Source organism: Copidosoma floridanum, unplaced genomic scaffold (genome assembly GCF_036245765.1).
Source record: "Copidosoma floridanum isolate Cflo_tuat_1 unplaced genomic scaffold, Cflo_Japanese_pri ptg000030l, whole genome shotgun sequence".
Classification (NCBI taxonomy): Eukaryota; Metazoa; Arthropoda; class Insecta; order Hymenoptera; family Encyrtidae; genus Copidosoma; species Copidosoma floridanum.
Genome location: NW_028321907.1, coordinates 41,881,897 through 41,894,997, shown reverse-complemented (window position 1 = coordinate 41,894,997; position 13,101 = coordinate 41,881,897).

Below are 13,101 nucleotides of genomic sequence, written 5' to 3'. Positions count from 1 at the left end.
AAGAGAGACTTCTCCTTGATTTTCATTACACATACTGCAAATTGTGAAAACTGTACTTATTAACACGCAATACTATGCCTACTAGTGTTACGAAATTATCCGTAGAGTTAGCACGCAAAAAACTTCTAAATATTCTTGCAATATATGTTAGAACTTGTCCACATACTATATTAACTTTACGGGGGGGAGAGGGTTCTCTCACATTATGTACTATGGTTGGTGATAAGGTAGAATATGGGGGTCAAAAAAAAGGTCACGAAGAGTATGAGCGAGCCCTTACTTTTTTTTCTATATTACAGCCAGTCTCACAAACTTTGCATTTAATGGCTCTGCTTTTCTGTGTTACTCTTACATGTGTATAAGTAATGACGTAATAAATTAAAATTTTAGCTTATAAAGAATTATGGAAAAGCAAGTTATGCATACTTTCATGAATGAAAACCTCTTACAAAGAAACATCAACGCAAGTGCCTCTACAAAAAAATCGTAACATGAGAGAGATGTTGACCAGAATCGTAATAATGTATTACTTACTTAAAAATTTCAAAACGCTAGGGTTTGTTCCAAGAAGCTCATTTAAAATTCGGTGAAGACTTTCCAAGTAATTGTTCGTACGATCGATCATGTCAAACACTGAGAATACTTCCGGCTTTATTTTTTGCATCCACTTGTCTTCAAAGTAATGGGTGATGAATTTTTTCCATTTTTTATTGGTGCGCTCGTCATCTGGGAACAATTTATCTACTAATTTTGTTATAAGAGTTAAACCGCTTCTTATTTGATCTGGAGGAAGTAGAGGAAGAGTGAGAATCTTCTTCAAGATTTCGTGTCCCTTTGGATTCTCAACTTTGTTGTTGACCCGTAGAAACAAACGATAACCCTTCGACTTAGCTTTACGAACTATACTCTGAAAAAAAATTATTATCGTACATGATATTCGGTACATCAACTCATGCATTAACACACCCTTAACGTTATTCATTACTATTGCTATAAAAATATTCGTACATTTTGAATCAAAACCACATCACCCACATCACTCGTTGTGACAATTCTGAGTAAAACATAATTTGTTATCAAAATTAACAGGCATTATGAATGTTATAATAGTAATAACTATCTACAACGTAGCTATGAACATTAAAAAAAATAAAAGTAAATAAATAAATTACTACCTTATTTTATAACTTGTTATTAGATTCGAATTAATAAGGAATGTTTTGAGTTTTATTAACAGTGCTCTGAGAGCGGAAATTTTTCGGTGTAGTACCAATTATTTACATGAATAATAGTAGTAGAGCTGCAATGGCTTGGTGGTTGGCCTGCTAGTCTTTTATCCAGAGAAACTGAAGGTGTTGAGTCCCGTCGAAAAAAATCGAAATTTTTTATCAGGCTTTTTTGGTGAAATAAGGTTTTTGCACTTCTGACGTCGTTATGCATAATGGTGTTTTATATAATTTTAATCGCGACTATAAAGTTTATTAAAATATTCTAGTTACTCAATTTGATTACAAAAACTTTTCCTTTTCACGAGCTATTGAATGTCTATCAGAAATACGGCATTTTTTCTTAATAAATAAGTGAAATCGATAAATAAAGTTGTCGTGGGCAAAAAGTAAAGCCGGAAAACATTTTTTAAAACCCTTTACAAGCATTTGATCGCAAATGTTTTAAAATATAGCAACAATCGATATTTAATTATTGATTACAAATTTTTGCTGCATGATATAACATCATGGAAATAGCCTTAAATTCAGCTCAACTGAAAAGTATGGATTGTTTAGTTAGAGTTTCAGTTACTTCTATACCTATATATACAGTTTAATAAAAACTCTACCCAGTAGCCAATGTGAATGTATTTAGGCTATTTGCGTAAAATTATGTCATGCAGAAAAAATTTTTAATTAATAATTAAATATTGATTGATGCTATATTTCAAAACAGTTGCGATAAGATGCTTGTAAAGGGCTTAAAAAAAATGTTTTTTGGCTTTACTTGTCGCCCACAACAACTTCATTTATCGATTTTACTTTTTTATAAAGAAAAAATGCCGTATTTCTGATAGCCATTCAATAGCTCGTGAAAAAGAGAAGTTTTTGTAATCAAATTGAGTAAGTAGAATATCTTAATACATTTTATAGTCGCGATTAAGCTTATTGTGTGAATTAAAACTTTGTTCCCCAGCCATCACCATTTTGCATAATAACGTCAGAAGAGAAAACACCTTATAAGTACCAATGATGCTGAAAGGAATTTCTCAGGATGATTATGGATTTCTCTAGTGCCGTCTAAGCCTCCAGGGGCCCCCCTTTCAAGGAAAACCGTCTCCTCACCAGCTCATTAATTTTCAAGCCTTAATATTTAAAAGAATGCAAATCATAGATATTTAAAAAATGGTTCTACGTAGCAGTTTTTTCCAAATTGCGAGAAAATAGCTGGACCAATTTTATCTTACTCGAGCTAATTTTTTTGTTTTGAAATTGCGTATCTTGTTTACTCGTATGACTTTTTTGTCCGACTCTAGTTTTTTTCTAGACGCGAAAAACCATTTCTGGCCACTATTACTATTTTTTTGGGCCGTGAGCTGACACAATTTATAGTATTAGAAATAACTGAGATCTTTCGAGAAACAGTGCGCCTTGATTAACCCAAAACCAGCTCACTCGAGTACTAGTAATACTATTATTTTTGTATATTACATTTCTTACGTATTCTTTTATTTCTCACCTGACAAATATGAAAGTAGCAGCCCTTAACCTTGATACCAGGGAACGACTCACGCAATGATCTGATCAAGGCTTTTTTGTAGTCTACCATAGCACGTTGAGGCATAAAGTTTGGGGCAAGTTCTTTAATAGCATTTCATACTGAGTTGTACGCTTTGCTAGTTCTCTGGGTCATTAGAATCCAGGCACAAGGGACAACCTTTGACATGAGTAGATATGATGAGAACATATTATAACAGTACGTACGAGGGTGGATTGATAAGTTTCCGGCCTGACCAAGAGATGATGCCACTAGGCCTACCTTGAAGTGGCGTTCTATAGTACCATCCTTAGATAGCTTGTAGCTATAGTTTCAGTCCGATCGTCATGTTAGTTTAGGTTTGAGAGCACGCTGAACAAGACGCCTCTGTGTTTTTCGTAAAAATGGAAAAGCTGGAAAATCGTGCTGTCATCAAATACTTTTATTTGAAGGGGTTAAAGCCGAAGGAAATTAAAGAAGAGATGGACTCAACACTGGGGACATCCTCCCCATCATATTCAACCGTTAAGCAGTGGGTTTCTGAGCCTAAAAAGGGTCGTGTGAGCACCTCTGATGAGCCTCGCTCAGGACGCCCCATTGAGGTCACAACTCTAGATATGATCGAAAAAATCCATCAAATAGTGCTGAAAGACTGCAGATTAAAAGTGCGTGAGATAGCTGACACTTGTAAGATGTCATATTAACGTGTAAAAAATATTTTGCACCAACATTTGTACATGGAAAAGCTCTGTGCAAGATGGGTGCCGCGTTTGCTAACAGTCGTTTGCGCACACGTCAATCGTTGCGATGGCTAAAATCAACGATCTGAAGTTTGAATTAATGCCGCACCCTCCCTACTCTCCAGACCTAGCCCCGAGTGACTATTATCTGTTTCCTAACCTCAAAAAATGGCTTGGCGGTAAGAGATTTGCGGACAATGAAGAAGTAATCGAAGCCGTAAATGGGTATTTTGAGGAGCTTGACGAATCAGTCTATAGAGATGGCATTACTAGACTAGAACACCGCTATGAAAAATGTATCAGCCTTGAAGGAGATTATGTTGAGAAATAAAAAAAAAAAAATTCTTAAAAACGTTGTTTTTCTTGGCCAGGCCGGAAACTTATCAATCCACCCTTGTACATAAGAGTCAATTTAAATTTTCAACATTGTTTGATGTACCACATCATGTTTCTTGGACATAATAGTCACAAACTGTTGGACACCTTTTATATTCGGTCGACAACGAAATGTGCCGTCTACATAAATGTCGTTGCTGTCATTGAATTCAGACAGCAATTTTTCATCATAAAGGATCAAATGCTGACATTGTGATGATGACGAGACTAACTTTGCAGACAACGACATATTGTTTTCCTTGTTTTTGTACAGCAGAAGTTCTGGATAGCTTTCAAGGTGGTTATAAAAAGCTTTAATAGAGCTACATTTATTTCCCACTCAACTTTTGTTGATATTTTTTGCCCGTTGCATCGTCTTTTGCATTTTCGGATACGATGCTTCCACGGCAATATCTTTATTTCTGAAAATTTATAGTTAATATCATGTTATTACGTAATAACGCCATTATTCTAGATTTTCCTGCAAGAGACAAAAAAAAAAATAAATAAAACAAGAAATAAAGAAAAAAATAAAACAAGAAATTAAAAAAAAAAAAAACAAATGAAAAAATTATAAAGGAAATTAATACAACAAACCAGAGGGTATTAATTTGTCATGGGACCCACGGTAAGAACGAAGTTTTTTAAACATGAGATGAGTATAGACACAATTTCTCAGGTAACAAGGGGGTCGCCAGACCCACAGGAAGAACGAAGCTCTGTTAACGTTAGTGCTGCATTCATGTTGTTTACTAAAACAAAAACTTGAAAAACGAATAAAATAAAAAAAAAAAATAATAGTTTAGTACTCACGATGGTTGAACTTCGTGAGTACTGTATTTATGCACGACGTTCTCACGAAGTTCAACCATCGTGAGTAGTAAACTAATTTTTTTTTTTTTTTTTTATGCGTTTTTCAAGTTTTTGTTTTAGTAAACAACATGAATGCAGTACTAACGTTAACAGAGCTTCGTTCTTCCTGTGGGTCTAGCGACCCCCTTGTTACCTGAGAAATTGTGTCTATACTCATCTCATGCTTAAAGAACTACGCTCTTACCGTGGGTCCCATGACCCATTAATACCCCCTGGTTTGTTGTATTCATTTCCTTTATAATTTTTTCATTTGTTTTTTTTTTTTTTTCAATTTCTTGTTTTATTTTTTTTTTCCATTTCTTGTTTTATTTTTTTTCATATTTCATTTTATTACATTTTTTTTCATTTTTTTGTATTTCCTTTATTCAATTTCTTTTTTTAATTTCATATTTAATGTTTTTCTTTTCATTCCTTTTTTTATTTCATTTTTTTTCATTCCATTGTATTCATTCATGTCTTTCGTAATTTTATTTTATTTTATTTTCATATTTCATTTCATTAATTTTTTTGTTAAAATTTTTTTTTCACTTATTTTTTTGCAATTTTATAGCTCATTAATGCAATTTTTGTTTTAATTTTATATAATTACTAAATGATATTGTGCCATTATTTTTTTATTAAATTCAAAATAAGTGCCTTTAAAAACCATTAAAATGATATAAAACTCGAAATATATTTATATAATGATCTTACATAATTCATTTATCATTGATTTAATGAATTACTTTATTCATATAATTATGTGATAATGTAACATAATTTGTTTGTCGAATTAGAAATAAGCGCCTTTAAAAACCATTGATACGTTCTTTAACTCTATTCTACATGTTTATTATTATTTTTTTTTAGATGTATTATTTAGAAAACAAAAACATAATTGAATGTATTATCAGTGAATACATTTAAAAATGGAATGTTATGGTTACGAACCACACAATAAGTACAAGAAACCGAGATTCTATAGTCGGCAGTGCTCGTAGCAGAGTGAGTAAGGTACTGGACTCATATGCAGGAGGGTGAGGGTTCAAATCTCTTTATTGGAAAATACTTTTTTTTTTTTTTTTTTTTTTTTTTTTGTAAAAGAAAAAAATTCAAAAGAAAATAAAAATTACTATTGTGGTAAATTAAATTAAAATTTGTTCAAAAGTTAATTGCTTGGGAGTGTGAGGGGGAACGGTGGGTAAAGGTGTGCAGAAGAGTAACACGGCACGGTTGGTAGATATACATATATAGTGGGGAGAGGGGAAGTGTATAGAGAACAGTTGGTGAGGGGGACGGGGTAAAGGGGGAAACTTGAGAGGAAGAGACATTGGGTGACACCACTTTCGTTTAAAAAAAAAAAAATCTGTCGGTTTTAAAATTCCAGCCCCCCGAGTAACGCAACATAAAGAACTTCCTTCTAAAAAATTTTCACGTTACTATAGTATTTGTATTCGTCTAGTGATAAGTACAGACTGTTTAAAGTAGCAAGTAAATTTGAACATGAAATGTTAGATAATGTATAGAAAAAATATTAAGTTGTATCTTAAGAACACCTTAGAACAATATCTTCTAACATAACTTATTACTAAATAAAGTTGTGGGGTTGGCTCGCGAACCACACTAGAAGTGAGGCCGCCCAGTTGTATGATAAAATTAACATTTGTCATTTTTAAAAATCGAGTCGTACTATAATGTTTATTGCTGGAAATGCAATGCATTGAATGACCAAAAATTTGAAGAGAGTTTTTACAATTAAAAATGAACGTGGAAGTTCTCATGGCTTTTGTAAATATTTTTGTTACCCAAGTAAAAATTATTTTAATTAATATAAAATAACAACTAATGATGAGAATGACTAAAGTCCAAACTGAATAATAGTTATAAAACTTAATTAATAATATTTTATATTATCAGTTACTCTTATTACACTTTTTTAGTCGTAATTATCATTTCAGAAACATAGAGAAACATAGTAAACGGAAAGAACTTTTATTATAAATTATTACTGTATCACACTTGACTTTTTTAAACTATCAGAAACTAAAAACTACTCGTAATTGTTAATAACAGATTATTTATATTGTATGATACGTCAGATTAGATATATAAATGATAATGAAAAATAATAAGATAAACTAAATTTAGCGGGCTCTCGTGCTAATATATCTAGTAAACAAAAAACAATTTTCGATAATAACACGTGACATATAATTGTGAGCAAGAAGTTTTATAAGTTGTTCCAAACACTGTTTATCTTTTTGTTTGTTACTTAAAAGTACAATATATTGTTGTATTGTTATTAATATTTAATAGAGTAATAGTACGTCTGCTGGGGTTTTAACATTATAGCGAAGAACAGTAGAATTATAGTAATTTTGTGAATAGATTGAAGCTCTTTTAATATTTTTTGAGAGAAGTTGCTTCACTTATTTATGCAGTGTATATAGGTAGCAAAAACTGTAACTGAACTTTTTGTCATAAGACACTAAGTAATCGTCAGTAAATGCATGTATACTGAAAATGAACCTATGTCACGCACTCAGTTATACGTTACATGGAGTAAAAGATGAAGTTTTAGAGATGAAAAGATCGTACAGCCTTGTAATTTTTTTATGTAAGTATTTTATACTTTTTCAAGAGAGACTGAGGTTGACTAGGCTTATGACACCAAATTTTATGTCAAATATGCAAGGAGAAGAAGAAGTAGACTTTTAATTTTTGTTTTGCGCCACCAGCCATGCCGATAACTGTATACATACTTATTATTTATTTTAAAAAAAATACGAAACTAGACAAATCCAAGATATTACATAAAATAGATAATAGGATTATTTACTACTATACAAATGTTGAAATTGATACGTAAATGACACTTTGAAAAAATTCTGCACTGAAACGAAAAAACGTCAGAGCAGAATTTTTCAGGTTGTTAATCATGTATGAACTTTAAACTTTGTGCAGTAATAAATAATCATGTTGTCTAGTGCATGCAATGGTTAGCTGTCTCTAATGTTTCAGCTGTTTATAAAGAAACAAAGATAGTGTACATGGTTACCGACAAAGCCTGTGGCGCAATGCTACGATCGCGATTGTGATAAAAAAATGAAATTATTATGATACTAAATAGCACTATTATTTTACGAATGTTACAACACAGTTGACATACAATTAGTTAAGAGCATCGATTGGATGGAGTGTCCTACGTAACATTTACCTTTTTTTTTATTTTTTAATACTTACTGAAGTGATACATCATTGAAAATCTTACGAGTTGAAGTTGAAGCACAGTTTTTGCTGGATGCATCTTTCAGCTTTTGTCTCATCTCCTTTTTTCCCAATGTCTCATGGGTTGCTCTTATACAAGAATGATTCTCATAAATTTCAACGGTAGGTGGATTTTAACTTCGATTAATCCGAAGTTTGCCCTTGCAACCTTTTTTAATGCAGGAGTATCTGTAACGTAATGCATTATGATATAGGCAATAAATGTATACTCATGTTGTAAAAAGGCGTACAAAATATTTGCAGAGTGATACACATATTTAAATTGGCACGCATACCGATACACTTGCGCATACATAAATATGGACGTAAATGGACGTATTTATGTGTATACGTACACACACATATGTGCGTATGTATGTGCATATGTATAAATATATACGTATTTTTCTATTCGTGTGAATTAAATATCTGCTTATGTATGGATGTAAGTATGTAAGAATGTACATACACACTTTAAGTCATTTGTGTAATTTATATTTTTTTTTCTGTCGGGGGAACTACATTTGGCATAAAAACTAATTACTTTTTAATCAATATATCAAATTTTATATATTTAAAAAAGTTAAAAAAATATAGTTTTTGTAAGTTAAGCTGAGGGTACACTTAATTGGTGAAACATACATAAGTTCTACGTATTATGACTGTTGCTACATGTACTACTATCATGACAAGACGTCTTATATATTACTTTGTTTTTAATGTAAAATACTAAGGTCTTAGGTATTATACATGGTCAAACCGTAAGATTGATATACGCAAAATTTACTAACTATGCAGAAAATTCTATAATTGCGTTGGGTTTTGTGCCGTTTATTTATTATGAACAATTGTATTAGTAGTTAAATATTTTAATTTAGAGTTATCTTTATTAAAAAGTATCGTCTCATTTATTTTCGTTATCTACAAGATATAAAAAGTACCTGATACAACTAATTTAATTGATAAAAAAACAAATATCCTAATCAGAGAATATGTCAAATCGATAGAAAATTTCGAAAAACAAAAAAAAAACTCATCCCTATAAGATTATTTCTTTTTACTAATAAAGATTTTTCTTTAAACTCGAAACATTCAATGCTGTGCGTAAGCAGAAAAACGAAAGTCCCTCCCAGTTCGTACATGGCTGCTGCCTGTCCTCTTGCCCCTTACCGAGCATCTTCATACTTTGTCCCCTACCTGTATTGCACGTAGCAAAGCATAGAGGGGATATAGATGTGCTTCGCCATCAGCACTACTGACAGAGTCAGATTTAATTATTCTCCCTTATGCGTTAACTTCGAAACTATCTAGTAAATTACCTTACCGCATATCACCAGATAACTAATAGTGTTTACTGACCACTTTGTTAATTAATAAAACGTTGATTAATAACACAAGCGCTTATGATCAAGTAACCCGAAGCGCTTGCTGTCCCCATTATTAACTGAAAAGTATTTAAGTAATACACTTGTTAATTTATTAGTAATATTTTTATTAATAACTCAACATTACAAACGCAATATTCAAGTAGTACAAACATGCAATATGAATAAAGAAGTCCGTAAAAAAGTTATTGAGTTCATTATGTAAAAATTAAAGCCCTCTATTGCAGTAGGCTAACTACGTAGGATAAAGCAATTTTTTTTTTAAATTTTTTTTTTGGAATGTAACAAAAATGGTACGTCTAAATCATACTTTTTAATATAATGTGGTTGTTCGTTAATTTAATATTGTAATTAATTGTAAGAAACGAAAAGCATTCGATAATAGGTACTTGTGGTATTAGTCAATGTTTAATTAATCAATGGAGATGTGAGTAAGTGTCCCGAGTCATGTGGTAACCTGTACTATGATAATAAGAACTTGTGTTGATAATCAACATTTTATTAATTAATACAGTAATCGCTACGGATCTCATGTAATTTGATTATAGTCAATTTTATTGTTAATCAATATATTATATTAGTTAATAATGTGATCAGTTAGTGCCATGTGTCACTTAGTAATAGGCGCTTCGGTCATTAGTCAAAGTCATTATTCAAGGAGGTTCTATCCCTCGCATAGACCTATAGTCTATGCCACGCTCTCTATAGTCTGGTATGTCATCTGTCTTTGTCGCTCTCCTGTGACAACATAACCTTATTTAGTTTTAACCACGCTTATTAATAAATTATTTCTCTCACAAGGACCCTCGAGATGTTCAACAAAATTAAATACGATCATAAAATACTTTTTCATTGATCAAGTTTGAATCTAAAGTTTATTGTTAATAAGCGAAGTAAATGCAATAGAAGCGCTTTAAAAGACGTCAGCTTATAAGCCTTCATGTAAAAATTAGCTGAATATGAATATTAATTACTGGCTCTTAGGAACTCTCGTGCCTTCAAATTTTGACGGTGCCATTTTCATGACATCAATCATTTATTAACAAACTTTGGAAATTGTCATTGTCCATTCTATTACCAATAGAACTTCCTTAATTACGAAGCCCGTAAGCACCCTTAGTTATGTGGTGATAGGCAATTGTGTTACCAATCAACGTTTTATTAATCAAAAAAATGGAGACACCCTTATATTTATACGTATGTTAAGTACACTAACTGCGAGAAGATAATTAAGAAAAATCAGCCACCCCATTGATTTATTTTAAGAATTTAATATAAAATACTTTGTTCATATAAGAATAAAAAAATGTCTATTATAGTCAGCTGATTTTTCCTTTCGTATTTTAAAATATTAACATTAAAATTCGGAACTTGGTTATTTTCGAGGTAAGCACATTGTGACAAGTAGGTGAAAATTATTTATATCGTCGATTATTATTAAGAATATAAAGATTTTCTCACGTTTATTATATAGTTATAAATAATGTTCATAATTTTTAACAACCCCCACCCCCATTCAAGTTTTAAAACTTGGAACTAAGTTGTAAACAACCAATAATTATAATAATAAATAGGTAGAAAATCAACTACCTCGCTGTTTTTTCTAGATGTGTAAACGGTATGACCCTTCAGCTCCAAATGTTCCACGAATAGAATTTAAAAACTGATATAAAAACCATATAAGATACCAAATATGTCAAAAACACATTCTCCAAGTATTCGTAACAATTTAGATTACAAACAAACTAAAAGCTGCGCAATCGATAAAAAATTGTTAAAAAAACTCTTATCCTCCATATTTTCTACCGATTTTTAATTTTTAATTTATTGATTGCATAAAAATAAACAATGTATATAAATTTTATGGTGGTCTTTGTTCTAAATCATAAATTATAAAATGGAGCTGAAAGTAACCCCACGCCGAAGTAGCCTCACCAAGGACGAATCGAGCTAGAGGGGCCCCGAGGTTTAACGTTTTTTTTTATTAGCTTATATATGCCAAAAAAAATTAATATCATTGCCATTCTCTAATGTACGACATTTATTGGCCTTCCTAGCCGTGAAAGGCTGCCAGGCTTGGAAAACAAAGAGTTTTTCATCCATAGGCATATACGCGTTTACGAAAAAATTGGAAAAAAATTAATATTTTTTTTAGCTCTTGTGCCACTTTAAATTTAAATACAATACATTTCTATTAGTTCCATATGTAATATATATATACATATATATATACATATAAGTTTTAGAAGCCTTAAAACACCGCTATGCTTGGAAAATACAGAGTTCTCTGTGGATACATAGGTACTTGTAAACATAAAAAATGAAAAAAAATTTATAATTTTACTTGGAGCCACAGGATAAAAATAAAGAGAATACTTTCAAATTATATATTCTCATAATCTTAATGGATTTTTTTTGTTAAAAAAGACTGCCAGGCATTAAAAAATTATTGATTTTTTTTCAATTTTTTATGTTTAGGCGAATGTATGTACCAATGGTGAACTTGGTATTTTTATCAACTTTTTCTCAAACATGAGTATACGTATCGTTAAAAATCGATGGAAACTTACCCACCCCATCAATATTCTTTGGATATTTCGATTGAAATACATTAATTATATAATAATCAACAATGTGTGTGACTTTCAGCAGGGCTTTCATTCTGGTTTTATTGTTATGAGCACCAGAAGTCGAAACTTAGGACTTTTCAATGTATGTGCATCGTGGAAATTGACATAAAAACACCTGCTTTGTCGATTTGATTTAAAAATATAAATTAAAATACATAGTTTATATAGTAATAAACAATATGTGTGATTTTTAGCGTGGCCTTCGTACTGGTTTTTTTGTTATGAGCACCAGAAGTCAGAACTTGGGCGTTTTTGATATACGCGTATCGTGGAAAATCGATGGAAACTTACTCTCCCCATCAACTTTCTTTGTATGTTTTAACTGATATACACTTTTTATATAATTATTAATAATGTGTGTGTTTTTTTATCAAAGCATTCGTTCTGATTTTGTTATTTTGAGGCTAGACTTCGGAACTTCGAATTTTTCGATATATATACATACGTCGTGAAAAATTGATGTGAAAACATTTTCCCTGTTGATTTTATTTGAATATTTTAATTGAAGTACATTGTTTATATAATAATAAACAGTGTGTGTTATCTTTGTCGGGGCCTTCGTTCTCGTTGTTTTCTTACAAACACCAGAGTTCAGAACTTCGGCGTTTCTGATATGCGCGTTTCGTGGAAAGTCGATGAGAATCAAGTAAAAACCACTTCCGTTACACTTTTTCGTAAGGTCACTAATGTGGAATAGTTGGTTTGCTCCGTAGGGCAGTTTATAAAAACACGTTTATAAAAGTATAACTTCAAAAATTAAAAAATTAAAACAGTCTCTAAAAAAGAACATTACATTAACAATCGTTAGAAAAATACGTTTTGGGACATTGACAGCAGAACGTAAAAGGTGAGAATTATGACGCTTTGTAAATTTTCTGTAACACAAACTACAAGTTTTACGCACTGGAAAGAGTTTAAGTCCCATCAGTCTCAAAAAATACAAGTACCAATGAAAAAAAAATTAAATTTCTTATTGCCAAAAATATGCAGTTCAGGATATTAACAGTAGAACAAAACAGATGAATAGTGTAATGTTTTAAATATTTTTGATGAAAAAAATTTAAGATTTCGTGAGCTAGAAAAAGTAGAACTCCCATCAGTAGGAAA